At 43.9% G+C, this 20,071-nt stretch overlaps 1 long non-coding RNA gene across 1 annotated transcript; it reads right to left on the minus strand.

Annotated features, from left to right (window-relative positions):
- Window positions 1–6,014: 6,014 nt before the first annotated feature.
- LOC133561437 (uncharacterized) lies at window positions 6,015–19,511 on the minus strand. The gene is made up of 3 exons (XR_009808694.1): window positions 19,320–19,511; window positions 16,947–17,068; window positions 6,015–7,031 (listed from the first exon to the last, which is right to left on the minus strand). It is a non-coding gene; the product is annotated as an uncharacterized LOC133561437 (long non-coding RNA).
- Window positions 19,512–20,071: the final 560 nt, after the last annotated feature.

The following is a 20,071-nucleotide window of genomic DNA, read 5'->3' on the forward strand; positions in this document are numbered from 1 at the left end:
ATATATATATATATATATGTATACATACTGTATGTTATATTCTATATTGTTATCTATTATGGTACATTTTTGGTATACTTTTTACCCCTTTTGTGCCCTTGTGTGCATTATCTTTTTCCATTCTTTAGTAACTGAGCTACTGTGAACAACAATTTCTCTTGAGGATCATTACAGTTTGTATAAATCTAAGTCTAATTTTTGTATTATCATATATTAGCGTATATTTAGTATTGGCATATATATTTAAATCATACATCATATTGTCATTCTATTACACAGTAAGTCTCTAAATAGCATAAACTCTTTTTGTTAGTCAGTTGTTCAAATTGTGCCATTATTTTCACAATATTATGCATGGGTTTACCATGGAAATTAAGTTCTAGACCCACCTGTAGTAGGTGACTATCCACAAAGTAGGGATGCTATTTTTATTATGATTAATATTGTTTGCATTTTAGGCCTTCATAAATTAAATTAACCTTTCACACACACACCTGAACACTTAGTATTGTCTTTTAAAATTGTCTACATACTCATGTAAAATATAAAATATTGGTACTTGCACGAATTAGGATTTTTCAAAGTTAGGAGGAAAGTTATGAAGTGTTGTTGCCGCTGTATTTTTAAAAGACACGGTTGCCTTTGTCTTTATGTTCTTTTCCTCCTTCAAGTAGCCAACTAAAGATGAACTGATCTTGTAATGGCAGCTAATACGCAGGGGTGGGACCAAGTCATTGTTTTGCAAGTCAGAAGTAACTTCCAAGTCTTTGCCCTCAAGTCCCGAGTCAAGACAGCCAAGTTCCGAGTCAAGTCCAAAGTCAAGACTGGAAAATCTAAAGACAAGTCCCAAGTCCTGCATTTGGAATTTTGAGTCATTTCAAGTCCTTTTAACCACAGACTAATATACTGTATTTACACAAATTGTGTATGCTTTTAAAACGCTGTATCTATTCATTTAAAAAAGTGCATTTGAAACTGTAGGGGGAAAAAAATTGTGCTGACATTGCTCTTCATAATAGTACTATTAACCAGTGATTTTAGACATTTAACTCATTCCTTTACGGAATAAACACATTTGAAAAATCAAGTGCAACTGTACTTATTTGTACAAAGGTGTTAACATTGTTTTTCCATGGCATATTGCATTTAAACTAGTTTCACATCATTTTCTATCCTGTTCTTACCTTATCTCGTTGATCTCATCTCACACTGTGTACACATGAAAAACATAAAAACTACATGAACATAACGATGAACAGAGTTGTACTTTTTATATGTCAGGGCTCTATGCTGCATTGCATTTGCAAAATACCTAATTGGCCAGGAGTCTGTCAGTCATTTGTGTATGATGGGGGCGTAGTATAATGCCACCATGGCTGAAAACTCGCTCCAATGGAGCACTGGAGGCAGGCACTGCCAAGACTCTAATGGCCACTCGGAACAGTGAAGGAAGAGTCTTCATGTTCAATACCCAGAACAAAAGGGCATTCTGTCCTTCAGCTATGTCAGGGTAGTGACTTAGCTGTAGTGCTAGAGTAGTCCGAACATCCTTCTTCTGTCTCTTATGGTAAGCAGCAAACAGTCCTTCTCCTTCTCCAAGGTCCCCTTGCTCTTCTTCATCAACAAGAGGCGCAGGTAGCTCAGTCTCTGCAGAATCTTGCAGGATCAATTGTGGTTATTGTTACAGTCAGTTAGATCAGATTACGAGGGAAAAAGTTACATGAGACTCAGTTACATTTACCTTTAACCTGTTGTGCCACCTCTGTCTTGATGTCACGACTGACCAGCACATGGGGCTCCACCCACAACAGAGAAAAGGCTGGATCCAAGGTAGCTGCTTTGAGGTAGACTGGATCTGAAAAGGGAGCAGTGATCCCATTTTGTGTCCTTGTGCCCACACAGACCGTTCTTGGTGCAACTTCAATCAATCAATCAACCAATGTTTACTTCTATAGCCCTAAATCACTAGTGTCTCAAAGGGCTACACAAACCACAACACAAACCTCTACGACATCCTCTGTAGGCCCACATAAGGGCAAGGAAAACTCACACCTTCAATTGTCGAACGAAGTTGGAAGTTGTTGCATCTCCGAACCGCATGTTTTGCACACTGCAATTTTTTTTTGGTGTTGACCACCTTATAGTTTTTATACCCGAACGAAACTATCTTTGGTATAATTTTTTTCTCACTGGTGCGTTGTTTGAGAGTTCTTCTTCCTTGGTTGTCCTGCAATTTGATTGGATGAATGCTGTCGGAAGAAAACAACGTACACAATGAAAGATACAGAGGTCCTGAATAACTTTTTAATCTTTGGGGTTTGGGGAAAGTAGCAAATCTTGTCAAGTCAAAAGGCTCAAGTCCAAGTGAAATCACAAGTCATTGATGTTAGTCTATGTCGAGTTGCAAGTCTCTCTGAATTTTTTCAAATCAAGTCTAAAGTCATCGAATTTATTACTCGAGCCTGAATCTAGTCCAAGTCATATGACTCGAGTCCACACCTCTGCTGTTCCGTAATAGCTCAAAGCTAAGCTAGCTACTTTTTGAATAGCAACGAAGAGGGACAACTTTTCCTCCTATGGAAAGCAGCCTCTTCTTGGGCTTCGATTCTGGACCAGAAGCCATAGAACAGTGGTCAGCAAACTTTACGAGCCCTACATCTCTGGTCTCAGCCAAAAACAAAAGCTAGATATCCCCATTTTGTGTGTGTGTGTGTGTGTGTGTGTATGTGTGTGTGTGTGTGTGTGTGTTTGTGTGTGTGTGTGTGGGTGTGTGTGTGCGTGTGTGTGTGTGCGCGTGTGTGCGCGTGCGTGCGTGTGTGTGTGTGTAAAATACATATGTATATTTTTTCAAATGAATAAATAAAAACATTAAATTTATATATATATATACTGTATACATATATATATATGTATAATTTTTATATACATATATATAAAAAAAATATATATATATATATATATACATATATATATATATATATATATATATATCGCCACCTCATCGCAGGGCCAACACAGATAGACGGACAACATTCACACTCATATATATATATATATATATATATATATATATAGGGTCACGGAACTGGTCAATGGATGTATATATCAATTATATATATATATATATATATATATATATATATGTATATATATACATCCATTGACCAGTTATATATATATATAATTGATATATACATCCATTGACCAGTTCCGTGACCCTATATATATATACAGTATATATATGTATATATATATATATATATATATATATATATATATATATATACATGTGTATATATATATATGTATATATATATATATACATATATATATATATATATATATATATATGAGTGTGAATGTTGTCCGTCTATCTGTGTTGGCCCTGCAATTAGGTGGCAACTTGTCCAGGGTGTACTTCGCCTTCCGCCCGATTCTTGCTGAGATAGGCACCAGCGCCCCCCTCCCGCGACCCCAAAGGGAATAAGCGGTACAAAAAATGGATGGATATATATATATATATATATATATATATATATATATATATATATATATATATATATGTATAGGGTCATGGAACTGGTCAATGGATGTATATATCAATTTGTGTAACTAATACACCAAGTTCTCCAAATGCTGTGTCTTGTTGTGTGTCCAGTAAGTGCATCCTATTAAATCAAGGAAAAAGAGTGGGGCAGGATAAGTGGAACATTTTGGTTACATCCTTACATCTTAAGGCTCAAAGTCTAAAAACCGTCTTAGTGTGTGCGTGCATTGGTTTTTATGCGCATATGCTTATGTGTGTATGTGTGTGTGTGTGAGTGTGTGTGTGTGTGTGTGTGTGTGTGTGTGTGTGTGTGTGTGTGTGTGTGTGTGTGTGGTAAAATCCACAGAAGAGAATTCCTGTATGCATGATTTACTACATGTGTTTATTCATGTTATTAGGTGTTCGTCATAGAAAATAGATGTTGGAGAATAACCGCAGGCGCAGTTAAGTCCATGACACAACATAGTGTTGAGTAACTAACAAGTCATTTCCAAAGACACTTGGCACTTTGCTGTCAACAACTGAAAGTTCCACTTTCTACAGCGTATGATCAACATATAGGGAGGTGTAAACTTTTGAAGGCTTTCTTGTGCTTGATCGGATTAAAACTAGTCAGTCAGGTGTACTTAATGTATCTGAACGTACTGTCATTTACGGGCTATATAGACTTTTTATATATTTTGGCCGCACAAGTATATATGGTCAAGGACAAGGACAATGTTTCTTAAATGGTACCTAGAGGTAAAATATTTGTGCAGATGTTTTTAATTCAGTGTCAACACGGAATGAAGAGAGCAAACACTGTATGCCGCAGGTGTCATGAAATATTTACACAGATGCTTGTTTTTATTCATAAACTTAACAAAACACCTGTTCGCGAATGTAACATGGCTTACAGTCAACTCCTGGAAAAGTAATTGAGTATGGTCTTTGTCCTTCCCTTGCGTTTTGATACAGCTATATTTGTCTTCTTTAATGAGTGGTTGTACGGCCTTTTGGGGCTCACCAGGGGTGGTGAATTTCTGTTAGGTGCGGCGAATGGTTTGTTTTCCAATGGCAGAGGTTGAACGTCTTCAGTTCTGGGGCTGCGTCTTGTGCATTCTTCTCCATGACGAAGATAAGTCCATAATGCACTAGATGGCTGACTAAGTGTATGAAAGTGTTTGATTTATTGCAGACAAATTCATTGGTCCACCATGACCCGTTCCACAATTTCATTGGTCTCATGTTACAAAGTAACATTTATTGGCACAGTATACTAAGTAACAGTTTGACCTAAGTTAGCTTCAAAATTAGTTAACTTCAAAATTAGTGCTATAGAATCCAATTGGACGTCTTTCAATCACAGTGCAATTCTAAAAAATGTGTGTGAATTAATCCCATATCAATCCCCTGCTCGTTACAAAGTATAGTAATGGGGCCGTTTAGCTCGGTTGGTAGAGTGGCCGTGCCAGCAACTTGAGGGTTGCAGGTTCGATTCCCGCTTCCGCCATCCTAGTCACTGCCATTGTGTCCTTGGGCAAGACACTTTACCCACCTGGTCCCAGTACCACCCACACTGGTTTGAATGTAACTTAGATATTGGGTTTCACTATGTAAAGCGCTTTGAGTCACTAGAGAAAAAGCGCCATACAAATATAATTCACAATTCACAGTAAGCTATGTCAACCACGAACTGCCGTGACAGGTCTGGCTTCATATATTATTTACAAATGTTTTGTGTTTGTGAAAGAGAGCCCATTCCTCCCTGTTTTCTCCAATTCCTGTGCACTTTCCCTGCCTCGCCACACAGCCAGGGTGGAGCGCTGATGGGCACGTACCTGTTGACTGTGACTATTGAAGTGCTTTATATGCCAGCGCCGTTTCTCAGACGAGGCTGGTGCATTGTTTAGCGTTAGCATTTTTACCTGCACGTCATTGCCTGTCTCACCACCTGGGGTCCCGCCTAATGCTGGCACATATGTGACAACTTTTTCTAAAGAGAATTTGGGATAGGGAACCTGTGTTTCCTCCCCAGTTAATTATGGTAAATAAACTGCTCGGTAAACATGCAATCAGTGCAGTGATTTGAATGATTGCTTTAGGCCCCTTCTACGCTAAGGTTATCCAGAGTAAATCCCACCTAACCTTATCCTTGTCCACACACACGCACACACACACACACACACACACACACACACACACACACACACACACACACACAATGGTCGTTTAAGACCCCCGCCCCCCTCTGATGCGACCTAATGCGCATGCGCGGAAAATGCCCACATCATAGTCTCCTTCAGTGTTGCTTTGTGAGCAAGTTCTTAAATTTAACTTATCTGAACAATGTCCAGTGTTGTGATACTTCAATTAACTGGAATCCAGGGTGCTGTGGGGCCCTATTGTAGTGAATCACACCTGAGCCAACATAAATTGATCAAATCCTTTATAAACAAGTTAAAGTACACAATGTGACAAAGAACATTTTACATCAATCAATCTAGGGATCTAAATATCTGGTCAAGACACTCCTCACTCTTTTGCCTTCACCTTCATTGTCCATTCGTTTTTGGTGACTTCATATACTCTGGACCTAGAAGTTGAGTCCGCGACATACATGGTGGACAAAAACTGATACAGTCTGCTTTGCCAGTCCAAAAGTTTTCCAGAGTCTTCCCTTGATGGCCAGGAAATACAAAGTACACGCTACCTTTTTATCACATCCACGGGAGCCCGCATTCTTGTTGACTCTCCTTCAACAAATGGACAAAGTTATTTGGTAAATAGAATCACAGCTGACCTGGACATTGGAAAGTTCTCTTGCTGTCTGAGAAGTGTTGTATCCAAAATAGCTGCAATCGCTTTCTCTCAAGGTATTCATGTGGGATTTCCACAAGCGTCTGTACTGACGAAAGGAGAAACACGGGCATGTCTCGCCTCCATATTTCCAGTGGTTAGCTCCGAGCTACGAAACCACTTTATTATGAAGCTAGCTGTGGCCCATTCTTTCTGGCGCCACTTCCTCTCCGAACTCAGTTTGTAAACGATTAATGATTCCATACAAATCTAAGAGCTGGAGATTCAAAAAATACGCGGTGCACTTACCCGTGTAAACAAAATTGTCCGAGGAGGGGGACCTTAAACGATGGTTTAGGCTTAGGCTGAATAATTATTCATTTAAGGGGTTATCCGGCTTAGTGTAGACATAGCCTTAACCAGTCAACACCAACGTAGGTCACGTTGTCGGACGAATCACGTATTGTCTTCCACCCGTTGAATGCAATATAATATTTGAAACCAAAGTGCTCAGTCATGATCTGTATAGGAAAAATAAACACCAACATTAACCTTAAAACAAATGGAATTAAAAACACTGAGTATAGCGAGAGCTTTCAACAAGAAAATGTTCTTTTTGAGCACAGGCTGCCGAGACATGCTGGATGTGGAAGCAGGTGGCATACAGAATGAAGACGTGGAAGCAGATGAAGGGAACACGTCCAAGCTGAAATGGAAAAAGACTTAATTCAGAAAAATACTATTTTTCAATTCAGCCAAAAATAACAAACAAGTAGGACACACACTTTAGGAACTGTTTCACCACCTTCGAAAACATTATTTTTCCTCAGCTGTTGAGGATGAATTCCCTTGATTCATTCAGAGTTAATGAGCATAGGTTTTTGAGTGTGTTATATTTGGCATAAATCCACAAAAATCATTGTGGAATAATTGTGGAATTGTGGCCTGTTTTTCTGCTGCTGGTTTGCACTACATTAGTTGAATCTTTAGTTTTGTCACACTAAGATGATTTGTCTGTTTTTTGGTAAAATATTAAACACACTGCAGATTGCTCAAAATAAAGCTGCTTGTGTCGTCCTAAATTACCCATTCAAGAAAAGTGTTGTCCCAATGAATTTTCAGCTGACTTGGTTAACTGTAAAGGATAAGATCTGTTCTTAGAAAAAACTCTTCTATAAAAACAGCAATGATACTTTACAGCAAACTCTTTTTTTTTTTAATTTGTCGACGGTTCACTAGTCAGTCAACTGAAAGTCAAACTAACTTAATGCAGAGGTACTTGAGCCATGGTGGTTAGGAGTTTACCTGTTGTGTCACTCACACACTCTGTGCTACCCACTGCTGCGGGAGCACACAGAAGCTCCGTTGGAAGCACCAGACACGCCCCCGCGTTCATCAAGCAGACCGCGCCTACTCTCAGCCGCAGCCGGCGGCAGTCCACGCCTGACACACCTGATGTTGATGAAAGACAGCAGTATAAAGATGGCCGACGCTGACTCTTCGATGTCGGAACGTAAACTACTCCTCGTAAGCTGCGTGTCTCTGACTACCTCCTGATCTTGCTCGTTGCCTGTTTCCTTGTGCCCTGTTGTTTCTCTGATCCCTGTTTCTCCTGCTCTTCCCACAGTGTTCGTGTCACCACCGTTGTTTCCCTCCTGGGCCCATTTTGCCGACCTCGTTTTTGGACTTTGGACCCGTTCTCCTGCCTTTGACCCCCTCTTGGACTTTGGACTTCCTCTGGCTTGTTCCCCTCCGGATTTGGACGTTATTCATCCACCTCGCACCTCAACAACCCCTCACTGCATTCACATATTGTAATTCAACACATAGCCATTCATGCAGACACATAGTAGCATACACACTCCATGTAATCAAGTCTTCAATATATCTATTGAACTTGACATCCCATTGCTGTGCCGTCTCCTTCCCCCAGTAGAAAACACAACATTACCTCCCTCAATGTTATACATTTATGGCTTTTTTGTAAAAGCACAATAATTTTATGTAATTAATGTGAAGTTGCTTTATTTTAATGTGGTACTTGTCATGTATAGAATGTGTGTAGAGTGAAACCTGGATTTACAAACTTAATTGCTTCTTGAACAAATAGAAGAGTTTGTAAATTGAAGCAAATTTCTCCATAAGAAACAATATAAACATGAATAATAGGTTCCAGCCTCGATAAACATACATATTTTAGTAAGTGAGTACACGTTGAACTTCCGGTTCCGGGTCAACGTGAATGACTGCTCGCTGACTGCTCTTGTTGCAAAAAAGCTAAGTATCGTTCTATCTGTGTGCTTTTAACTGTTTTGCAGCTTTATTTACAACTTCTCGAACATATTTAATAGTTCAATTTAACTTGCAAATCACCCGATCTCTGTCTCACCACTCCGCCCTCAGCTAGCTAGCTGCTAAGCTAACGAGGCTAGCGGAGAAAGGCAGCGCCGGTCTGAAGGAAACTATTCCCCCGCCACCGTGACCACCACTTCCCGAAGACAGCTGGCACTCCACTCGGCGACGGAAAGTTTCTGTGAGTATGGCTTCGTGCACTTTACTCACGGATAGGTTGGCTTTGCTAGAGAGCCGTGTCCGCTAGTTAGAGCAGTGTAATTTCGTAACTTTAGATGTTGCGGACACATCTGCTAGCGTTAGCTGTAGCGAGCTAACTAGCCCAGCTTGTAGCAGCCCTAAGCAGCCTACAAGCTACGGTGTACCGGTTGAGACGCATAATAGATTTAGCCCTTTAGCTAGTCCTACACCCCAGTCTACCGGGCACCACACTTTAGTCGTAGGGGACTCCATCACCCGAAACATAAAGCTTAGCAAACCAGCCACAATTAAGTGTATTCCCGGGGGCAGAGCACCTGACATTGAAGCTAATCTTAGGAAGCTAACTCGCAACAGGCCTAGTAAACACGTACGACAGGCTAACCGCACCACTAGTTATGCGAATATAGTAATACACGTTGGCTCCAATGACGTTAGGATGAGACAATCAGAGATTACAAAGAGAAACATAGCCAGGGCTTGTAATCTCGCTAGAAAGATGTCCAGGCATCGAGTAATTGTCTCTGGCTCCCTGCCTGGGAGAGGCAATGATGAGAGATATAGCAGATTAGTCTCTCTTAACAAGTGGCTGGATAGCTTCTGTAGACAACAGGGATTTACGTTTATTGATAATTGGCCCTCTTTCTGGGGCAAACCTGGCTTGCTGAGGAGAGACGGCCTTCACCCTAACCAGGAAGGCGCTATCCTCTGATCCCTAGATTTCGCATTGAGCCACATTTGACTAACTGCACTAGAGCAAGCCTGGTCACAGGCAATTACAGAGCCTGCTAGCCTGGGTATGGAGTCAGTTAAGTTAGAACTAGGCAGCGCCAGGCTGGATGATCCCTGTACACATAGCAATTTTCGTTGAATAATACACAACTCACAAAATGTTTTTTCTGCTATGACTATGACTACGTCAGAGTTAGACATGCGTTCTACTGAGGTGGCAAATTATGATGTGTTCAGTTTATCGCAGCACCAAGTAGACAATCTGAAAATTCCCGTCATATCAATTCCTAGATATGGTCGTGATTATTTTAAGTACACTGCGCATGATAAACGCAACATTATTAATATTGCTACTACGGATAATTTTATCAACAACTCCTTAAAACAGCCCACTACCTATAATATGGGCTTTCTAAACATCAGATCTTTGTCTCCCAAAACGGTATTAGTCAATGAGGTCATTAGAGACAACAACCTTAACGTCATCGGTCTTAGCGAAACCTGGCTTAAACCAGACGACTTTTTTACGATAAATGAGGCATCCCCTCCTAACTATACGAATGCGCATATTGCCCGTCCCCTTAAAACGGGAGGGGGGGTCGCACTAATATACAACGAAAACTTTAACTTAAGTCCTAACTGAAATAATAAATATAAATCATTTGAGGTGCTTTCTATGAAGTCTGCCACACTGCTGCCTCTGTGCCTGGCCGTTATCTACCGCCCCCCAGGGCCCTATTCGGACTTTATTAGTGAATTCTCAGAGTTTGTTGCTGATCTAGTGACGCACGCCGATAATATAATTATAATGGGGGACTTTAATATCCATATGAATACCCCATTGGACCCACCGTGCATGGCTATAATTGATAGCTGTGGTCTTACACAAATAAAAAATGAACCGACGCATCGCAGCGGTAATACGATAGACCTAGTGCTTGTCAGAGGTATCACCGTTTCCAAAGTTATGATACTCCCGTATACTAAAGTAATGTCCGATCATTACCTTATAAAATTCGAAGTTCAGACTCATGTTCGGCAAGCTAATAATAATAATAACTGCTATAGCAGCCGCAACATTAATGCTGCCACAACGACGACTCTGGCTGACCTACTGCCCTCGGTAATGGCACCGTTCCCAAAGTATGTGGGCTCTATTGATAACCTCACTAACAACTTTAACAACGCCCTGCGCGAAACCATTGATAGTATAGCGCCGCTGAAGTTTAAAAACGCTCCAAAAAGTCGTACGCCATGGTTTACTGAAGAAACTAGAGCTCAGAAATTATTATGTAGAAAGATGGAACGCAAATGGCGCACAACTAAACTTGAGGTGCACCATCAAGCATGGAGTGATAGTTTAATAACTTATAAACGCATGCTTACCTTAGCTAAAACTAATTACTACTCAAATCTCATCCGCATTAATAAAAAAGATCCAAAATTTTTGTTTAGTACAGTAGCATCGCTAACCCAACAAGGGACTCCTTCCAGTAGCTCCAACCATTCGGCAGATGACTTTATGAAGTTCTTTAATAAGAAAATTGAACTTATAAGAAAGGAGATTAAAGACAATGCGTCCCAGCTACAACTGGGTTATAGTAACACAGATACGACTGTATATACGGCGGATACAGCAAATATCCAAAATAGTTTCTCTCGTTTTGATGAAATAACATTAGAAGAATTGTTACAACGTGTAAATGGAATAAAACAAACAACATGTTTACTTGACCCACTTCCTGGGAAACTTATCAAGGAGCTTTTGATATTATTAGGTCCATCAGTGCTAAACATTATAAACTTATGACTTTCCTCGGGCACTGTTCCCCTAGCATTCAAAAAAGTGATTATTCATCCTCTCCTTAAAAGACCTAACCTCGATCCTGACCTCATGGTAAACTACCGACCGGTGTCTCACCTTCCCTTTATTTCGAAAATCCTCGAAAAAATTGTTGCAGAGCAGCTAAATGAACACTTTGCGTTTAACAATCAATGTGAAACCTTTCAATCCAGTTTCAGGGCAAATCACTCTACGGAGACAGCCCTCGCAAAATTGACTAATGATTTATTGCTAACGATGGATTCTGATGCGTCATCTATGTTGCTGCTCCTCGATCTTAGCGCTGCTTTCGATACCATCGATCATAATATTTTATTAGAGCGTATCAAAACACGAATTGGTATGTCAGACTCAGCCCTGTCTTGGTTTAACTCTTATCTTACTGACAGCGTGCAGTGCGTCTCCCATAACAGTATGACCTCGGACTATGTTAAGGTAACGTGTGGAGTTCCCCAGGGTTCGGTCCTTGGCCCTGCACTCTTCAGCATCTACATGCTGCCGCTGGGTGACGTCATACGCAAATACGGTATTAGCTTTCACTGCTATGCTGATGACACCCAACTCTACATGCCCCTAAAGCTGACCAACACGCCGGACTGTAGTCAGTTGGAAGCGTGTCTTAATGAAATTAAACAATGGATGTCCGCTAATTTTTTGCAACTTAACGCCAAAAAAAACGGAAATGTTGATTATCGGTCCTGCTAGACACTGACCTCTATTTAATAATACAACTTTAACATTTGACAACCAAATAATAAAACAAAGTTCAAAGTTCTCCCAGAGGTGTGAATTGAAACTCTCTCTGACAGGAGACTCTGCCAGACGTTCCCAGCAGACCCTCACAATGCGTTTGGGCTTGACAGGTCTGTCCGGCATCCTCCCCCACCATCGCAGCCAACTCACCACCAGGTGGTGATCGGTAGAAAGCTCCGCCCCTCTCTTCACCCGAGTGTCCAAAACATAAGGCCGCAAATCCGATGACACAACTACAAAGTCGATCATGGAACTGCGGCCTAGGGTGTCCTGGTGCCAAGTGCACATATGGACACCCTTATGTTTGAACATGGTGTTTGTTATGGACAATCCGTGACGAGCACAAAAGTCCAATAACAAAACACCACTCGGGTTTAGATCCAGGCGACCATTCTTCCCAATCACGCCTCTCCAGGTTTCACTGTCCCCCAGTAGGACAAGGGAATCACCCGGGGGAGCACTTTCCAGTACTCCCTCGAGTGTACCCAAAAAGGGTGGGTATTCTGAACTGCTGTTTGGTGCGTAAGCACAAACAACAGTCAGGACCCGTCCCCCCGCCCGAAGGCGAAGGGAAGCTACCCTCTCATCCACTGGGTTGAACTCAAACGTGCAGGCTTTGAGCCGGGGGGCAACGAGAATTGCCACCCCAGCCCGTCGCCTCTCACTGCCGGCAACGCCAGAGTGGAAGAGGGTCCAGTCCCTCTCGAGAGAACTGGTTCCAGAGCCCTTGCTGTGCGTCGAGGTGAGTCCGACTATATCCAGCCGGAACTTCTCTACCTCGCGGACTAGCTCAGGCTCCTTCCCCCCCAGTGAGGTGACGTTCCACGTCCCAAGAGCTAGCTTCTGTAGCCGAGGATCGGACCGCCAAGTGCCCTGCCTTCGGCTGTCGCCCAGCTCACATTGCACCCGACCTCTATGGCCCCTCCTATGAGTGGTGAGCCCATTGGAGGGATGACCCACGTTGCCTCTTCGGGCTGTGCCCGGCCGGGCCCCATGGGGATAGGCCCGGCCACCAGGTGCTCGCCATCGTGCCCCAACTCCAGGCCTGGCTCCAGAGCGGGGCCCCGGTGACCCGCGTCCGGGCGAGGGAAATCTGAGTTCATTTTGTTGTAATTCCATAGAAGTCTTTGAGCTGGTCCAACATGGTCCACTCGGAACATGGTCCCATTGAGTCCGAGTGGACCATGTTCCGAACCTCTATTGTCGAGGCGGCTGATTGGAGCTGTGGCCGCAAGGTTGTTGGTGCCTGTCGTGGCGGTAATCCCAGAACCCGTTGGTGGACACCAGCAGTGAGGGATGCTGTCAAGCTGAAGAAGGAGTCCTATCGGGTTCTTTTGGCTCATAGGACTCCAGAGGCAGTGGACGGGTACCGACGGGCCAAGCGGTGTGCAGCTTTAGCGGTTGCGGAGGCAAAAACTCGGACATGGGAAGAGTTCGGGGAAGCCATAGAAAACGACTTCCGGACGGCTTCGAAGCGATTCTGGACCACCATACGCCGCCTCAGGAAGGGGAAGCAGTGCACTATCAACACCGCGTATGGTGCGGATGGTGTTCTGCTGACTTCGACTGCGGATGTTGTGGATCGGTGGAGGGAATACTTCGAAGACCTCCTCAATCCCACCAACACGTCTTCCTTTGAGGAAGCGGTGCCTGGGGAATCTGTGGTGGACTCTCCTATTTCTGGGGCTGAGGTCGCTGAGGCAGTTAAAAAGCTCCTCGGCGGCAAGGCCCCGGGGGTGGATGAGACCCGCCCGGAGTTCCTTAAGGCTCTGGATGCTGTGGGGCTGTCTTGGTTGACAAGACTCTGCAGCATCGCGTGGACATAGGGGGCGGTACCTCTGGATTGGCAGACCGGGGTGGTGGTCCCTCTCTTTAAGAAGGGGGACCGGAGGGTGTGTTCCAACTATCGTGGGATCACACTCCTCAGCCTTCCCGGTAAGGTTTATTCAGGTATACTGGAGAGGAGGCTTCGCCGGATAGTCGAACCTCGGATTCAGGAGGAACAGTGTGGTTTTCGTCCTGGTCGTGGAACTGTGGACCAGCTCTATACTCTCGGCAGGGTTTTTGAGGGTGCATGGGAGTTTGCCCAACCAGTCTACATGTGCTTTGTGGACTTGGAGAAGGCATTCGACCGTGTCCCTCGGGAAGTCCTGTGGGGAGTGCTCAGAGAGTATGGGGTACCGGACTGTCTTATTGTGGCAGTCCGCTCCCTGTATGATCAGTGTCAGAGCTTGGTCCGCATTGCCGGCAGTAAGTCGGACACGTTTCCAGTGAGGGTTGGACTCCGCCAAGGCTGTCCTTTGTCACCGATTCTGTTCATAACTTTTATGGACAGAATTTCTAGGCGCAGCCAAGGCGTTGAGGGGATCCGGTTTGGTGGCCACGGGATTAGGTCTCTGCTTTTTGCAGATGATGTGGTCCTGATGGCTTCATCTGGCCGGGATCTTCAGCTCTCACTGGATCGGTTCGCAGCCGAGTGTGAAGCGGCCGGAATGAGAATCAGCACCTCCAAGTCCGAGTCCATGGTTCTCGCCCGGAAAAGGGTGTAGTGCCATCTCCGGGTGGGGGAGGAGACCCTGCCCCAAGTGGAGGAGTTCAAGTACCTAGGAGTCTTGTTCACGAGTGGGGGAAGAGTGGATCGTGAGATCGACAGGCGGATCGGTGCGGCGTCTTCAGTAATGCGGACGTTGTATCGATCCGTTGTGGTGAAGAAGGAGCTGAGCCGGAAGGCAAAGCTCTCAATTTACCGGTCGATCTACGTTCCCATCCTCACCTATGGTCATGAGCTTTGGGTCATGACCGAAAGGATAAGATCACGGGTACAAGCGGCCGAAATGAGTTTCCTCCGCCGGGTGGCGGGGCTCTCCCTTAGAGATAGGGTGACAAGCTCTGCCATCCAGGGGGACCTCAACGTAAAGCCGCTGCTCCTCCACATCGAGAGGAGCCAGATGAGGTGGTTCGGGCATCTGGTCAGGATGCCACCCGAACGCCTCCCTAGGGAGGTGTTTAGGGCACGTCCAGCTGGTAGGAGGCCACGGGGAAGACCCAGGACACGTTGGGAAGACTGTGTCTCCCGGCTGGCCTGGGAACGCCTTGGGATCCCCCGGGAAGAGCTAGACGAAGTGGCTGGAGATAGGGAAGTCTGGGCTTCCCTGCTTAGGCTGCTGCCCCCGCGACCCGACCTCGGATAAGCGGAAGATGATGGATGGATGGATGGATAAAAAAACAAGGTGACTCGGTAAAAAATCTGGGTATTATCTTCGACCCAACTCTCTCCTTTGAGTCACACATTAAAAGCGTTACTAAAACGGCCTTCTTTCATCTCCGTAATATCGCTAAAATTCGCTCCATTTTGTCCACTAAAGATGCTGAGATCATTATCCATGCGTTTGTTACGTCTCGTCTCGATTACTGTAACGTATTATTTTCGGGTCTCCCCATGTCTAGCATTAAAAGATTACAGTTGGTACAAAATGCGGCTGCTAGACTTTTGACAAGAACAAAGTTTGATCATATTACGCCTGTACTGGCTCACCTGCACTGGCTTCCTGTGTACTTAAGATGTGACTTTAAGGTTTTACTAATTACGTATAAAATACTATACGGTCTAGCTCCAGCCTATCTTGCCGTTGAATTGTACCATATGTCCCGGCAAGAAATCTGCGTTCAAAAGACTCCGGCTTATTAGTGATTCCTAGAGCCCAAAAAAAGTCTGCGGGCCATAGAGCGTTTTCCGTTCGGGCTCCAGTACTCCGGAATGCCCTCCCGGTAACAGTTCGAGATGCTACCTCAGTAGAAGCATTTAAGTCCCACCTTAAAACTCATTTGTATACTCTAGCCTTTAAATAGACCTCCTTTTTAGACCAGTTGATCTGCCGCTTCTTTTCTTTTTTCTCCTATGTCCCCCCCTCCCTTGTGGAGGGGGTCCGGTCCGATGACCATGGATGAAGTACTGGCTGTCCAGAGTCGAGACCCAGGATGGACCGCTCGTCGGTACCCAGGATGGACCGCTCGCCTGTGTATCGGTTGGGGACATCTCTACGCTGCTGATCCGCCTCCGCTTGAGATGGTTTCCTGTGGACGGGACTCTCGCTGCTGTCTTGGATCCGCTTGAACTGAACTCTTGCGGCTGTGTTGGAGCCACTATGGATTGAACTTTCACAGTATCATGTTAGACCCGCTCGACATCCATTGCTTTCGGTCCCCTAGAGGGGGGGGGGGGATGCCCACATCTGAGGTCCTCTCCAAGGTTTCTCATAGTCAGCATTGTCAACGGCGTCCCACTGGATGTGAATTCTCCCTGCCCACTGGGTGTGAGTTTTCCTTGCCATTTTGTGGGTTCTTCCGAGGATGTTGTAGTCGTAATGATTTGTGCAGTCCTTTGAGACATTTGTGATTTGGGGCTATATAAATAAACATTGATTGATTGATTGACTTTGAACACAATATGAAGTGCAATCCAGTACTGTATATAAAACACACATAACAATGGGGCGATGGAGCAACTTTCTATTTAATATGAAAAGAAAAACAGAAAGAAGTTGCTGAACTGTCCTCATTTTCAGCCACCCTGCTGTCTCACACACACACACACACACACACACACACACACACACACACACACACAAACACACACACATTGTCACTAGCCCTGTAATGTACTCATGGTTTCAAATCACAAAACTCCTCAACTTTATAGGCAAGGTGCTTAAATTATTAGGAATAAAAAAAAATCCACGTTACTTTGTTGGTTAATCTTCTTTGTCTGCAGAGGGGGGAGGGTCAGTGTCGACAACGCTGTGGATTCTTCCTCAATGTTTCAAACCACACATTGCTTGTCCATTGCTTTCTTTGGACTAGAAAAACTAGAAAAGTATTGTTAAAAAGGCTAAAAATAAACACTTAAAAAGCAGATGAATTAGCACAGCAGCAGCATTGAATAAGCAGTGTGTGCCCCAGATCGTTTAGCCAGCCCAAAATGTCTGTGCTTCCCGGCACAAAATGACTGGCCTAAAGGCACATAATGGGTGGATGAAACATTCATACATGAAGATGTATAAGATTAAGATTTTTTTTTTATTCGGTCTGCGGTTCATAAATCGTAAAGTTCGCACAATGAAGGGTTTATAAATACAGGTTCCACTGTGTCCCTTTTTGCCTTAATGTTCATTTTTCAAAACTTTGCCAAATGTTAGACCCGAGGAAGCTAAAGGGGCCAGCGGGCCCCAGACCCCCGGCTTATTTTTAGTCTTATAAATTAAGTTCAAATCACATGCCTGAATACAGCAATGTACACTATATTGCTAAAAGTATTTGTCCATCCATCCAAATGATCAGAATCAGGTGTCCTAATCACCAAGTAAAATCAAGCACTTAGGCATGGAGACTGTCTCTACAAACATTTGTGAAAGAATGGGCCGCTCTCAGGAGTGCAGTGATTTCTAGCCTGGAACTGTCATAGGATGCCACTTGTGCAACAAATCCAGTTGTGAAACTGTTGGATTTATTCTAAGAAAAGGGAAAAATTTGGGAACAACAGCAACTCAGCCACTAAGTGGTAGGCCACGTAAACTGACATAGGGACGGCATGGCGTAGTGGGTAGACCGACCGTGCTAGAAAGCTGAGGGTTGCAGGTTCGCTTTCCACCTATTGACATCCAAATCACTGCCGTTGTGTCCTTGGGCAGGACGCTTCACCCTTGCCCCCGGTGCCGCTCACACTGGTGAATGAATGATGAATGAAGTATTGGTGGTGGTCGGAGGGGCCGTAGGCGCAAAGTGGCCGCCACACTTCCGTCGGTCTACCCCAGGGCAGCTGTGGCTACAAATGTAGCTTACCACCACCAGGTGTGAATGAATGATGGGTTCCCACTTCTCTGTGTGCGCTTTGAGTATCTAACAATAGAAAAAGCGCAATATAAATCCAATCCGTTATTATTATTATTATTATTATCACAGAGAGGGGTCAGCAGAGGAATTATAGTACGGGGTTGTTTCCCCCTTAGTTCCAGTGAAAGGAACTTTGAATGCTCCTGGATACCAAAACATTTTGGACAACCCCATGCTCCCAACCTTGTGGGAACAGTTTGGAGCGGGCCCCTTCCTCTTCCAAAATGACTGTGCACCTGCACACACAGCAAGGTCCATAAAGACATGGATGACAGAGTCTGGTGTGGATGAACTTAACTGGCCTGCACAGAGTCCTGACCTGAACCCGATAGAACACCATTGGGATGAATTAGGACGGAGGCTGAGAGCCAGGCCTTCTCAAACCAACATCAGTGTGTAACCTCACCAATGCGCTTTTGGAAGAATGGTGGAAAATTGCTAAAAACACACTCCGCAACCTTGTGGACAGACTTCCCAGAAGAGTTGAAGCTGTAATAGCTGCAAAAAGTGGCCCAACATCATATTGAACCCTATGAGTTAGGAATGGGAAGGCACTTCAAGTTCATATGTGAGTCAAGGCAGGTGGCCAAATACTTTTGGCAATTTAGTGTAAAAAAGAAACATTCCTGATTTTGTAGATAACTTCCAGTCTTTTTTGAGTTGTTCCGAATATTAATTTTGATGTCATGAACTACTGGCGAGAGGAACATTGATTAAGTGATGGTTAACCGTGAATGTGTGAGCGTGTTGTGGGTACGATTTTTAAATTATTTGGGGTTTTTGTAATTTAATTGATTTTATACAAAGTGTGTCAGTTATCACTAATAACCTGCGAGGAGTGACCGCAAAACAGTCATTCTTTGCGCAGTTGTGCCATGCCGTAGCCCGCATCTCCCAATTGTGTGAAAGTAGGGGAAGCACAACACTTACGGTAACAAGTGACAGAGTTTTGGGGATGTGTGGGAAACCGTCATGAAGTAAGACCAAAACAAAACAAAACAAAACAACAGAGAGACGACATACGCCATCAGAGATTTAAGAAGCGCCTCTCATACTGCGGTTGTTTTGCAACATGTCGTAATAATTCACATGGTATATTAAAAGCCATTGCTTCTTGTTACTAGTACTTTTCTTGTCCACGCAGCTTGTGAGTTAAGATGACTCTAAGGTTGTCAGGAAATGTGGGCCACAACTCTGTTGTAGTACAAAGAATAACCATTGTCTGACCTTCTCATATTCTTCTCGCCGCCATCCTGTGGTCCGATCCAGACTTCTTTTTACAGGATTCTTTATAGCTTCGGTGCCCAGGCCCCAGAGATGGAAATCAGGGCGGACAGGTCTTTATTTTACTAAGTGGAGAAAAAGACCTCAAACGGATGCCGACACTGTCACTGCGAGGGTGAGTGATGTGAACACTGAATGAGAAGAGTGAGGAGGGAAGCGGTAGTGGAGGTTAGAAGCTGGGAGAAACAGACACACAGACATAAAAAAGAGCAATGAGTGTTCCAGCGGACCTTGTGCCCGGCGTTGGAAGTGCTGCCAGTCCAAACAGTGAGTCACATGTGGCCTTGAGAGAAGAAATAACAACAGAGGGATCCCTGGACTTCCACGGCAGCTGATGTGGTCGCCTTGTTTTCTCTTGTGAGGTTTCAAAAAATGATTTAGGGGAAACTCGACGGCGCTTATGAAGACGGACGTGTCTGGAGTGACACATAGCACCATCAGCATGCAGGAACAGGCCTCACTAGGATTACAGGGCCATCAGTGTTACTAATAGTGGTGGGAATCTTTGGGCAGCTCACAATTACGATTCAGAGGCTACAATTAAATTATAAATACTCTATTCATACATATCTAATTATCAAATTGTATATTATTATTAAGTTGTATATTGTTCATTATTACATATTTTAAATATATTTCATTTAATTGTTCATAATAATAATATGTCTACAAGGCTCCACCTTTGGCTACTGATG

This window comes from Nerophis ophidion, linkage group LG11 (assembly GCF_033978795.1).
Source record: "Nerophis ophidion isolate RoL-2023_Sa linkage group LG11, RoL_Noph_v1.0, whole genome shotgun sequence".
NCBI lineage: Eukaryota > Metazoa > Chordata > Actinopteri > Syngnathiformes > Syngnathidae > Nerophis > Nerophis ophidion.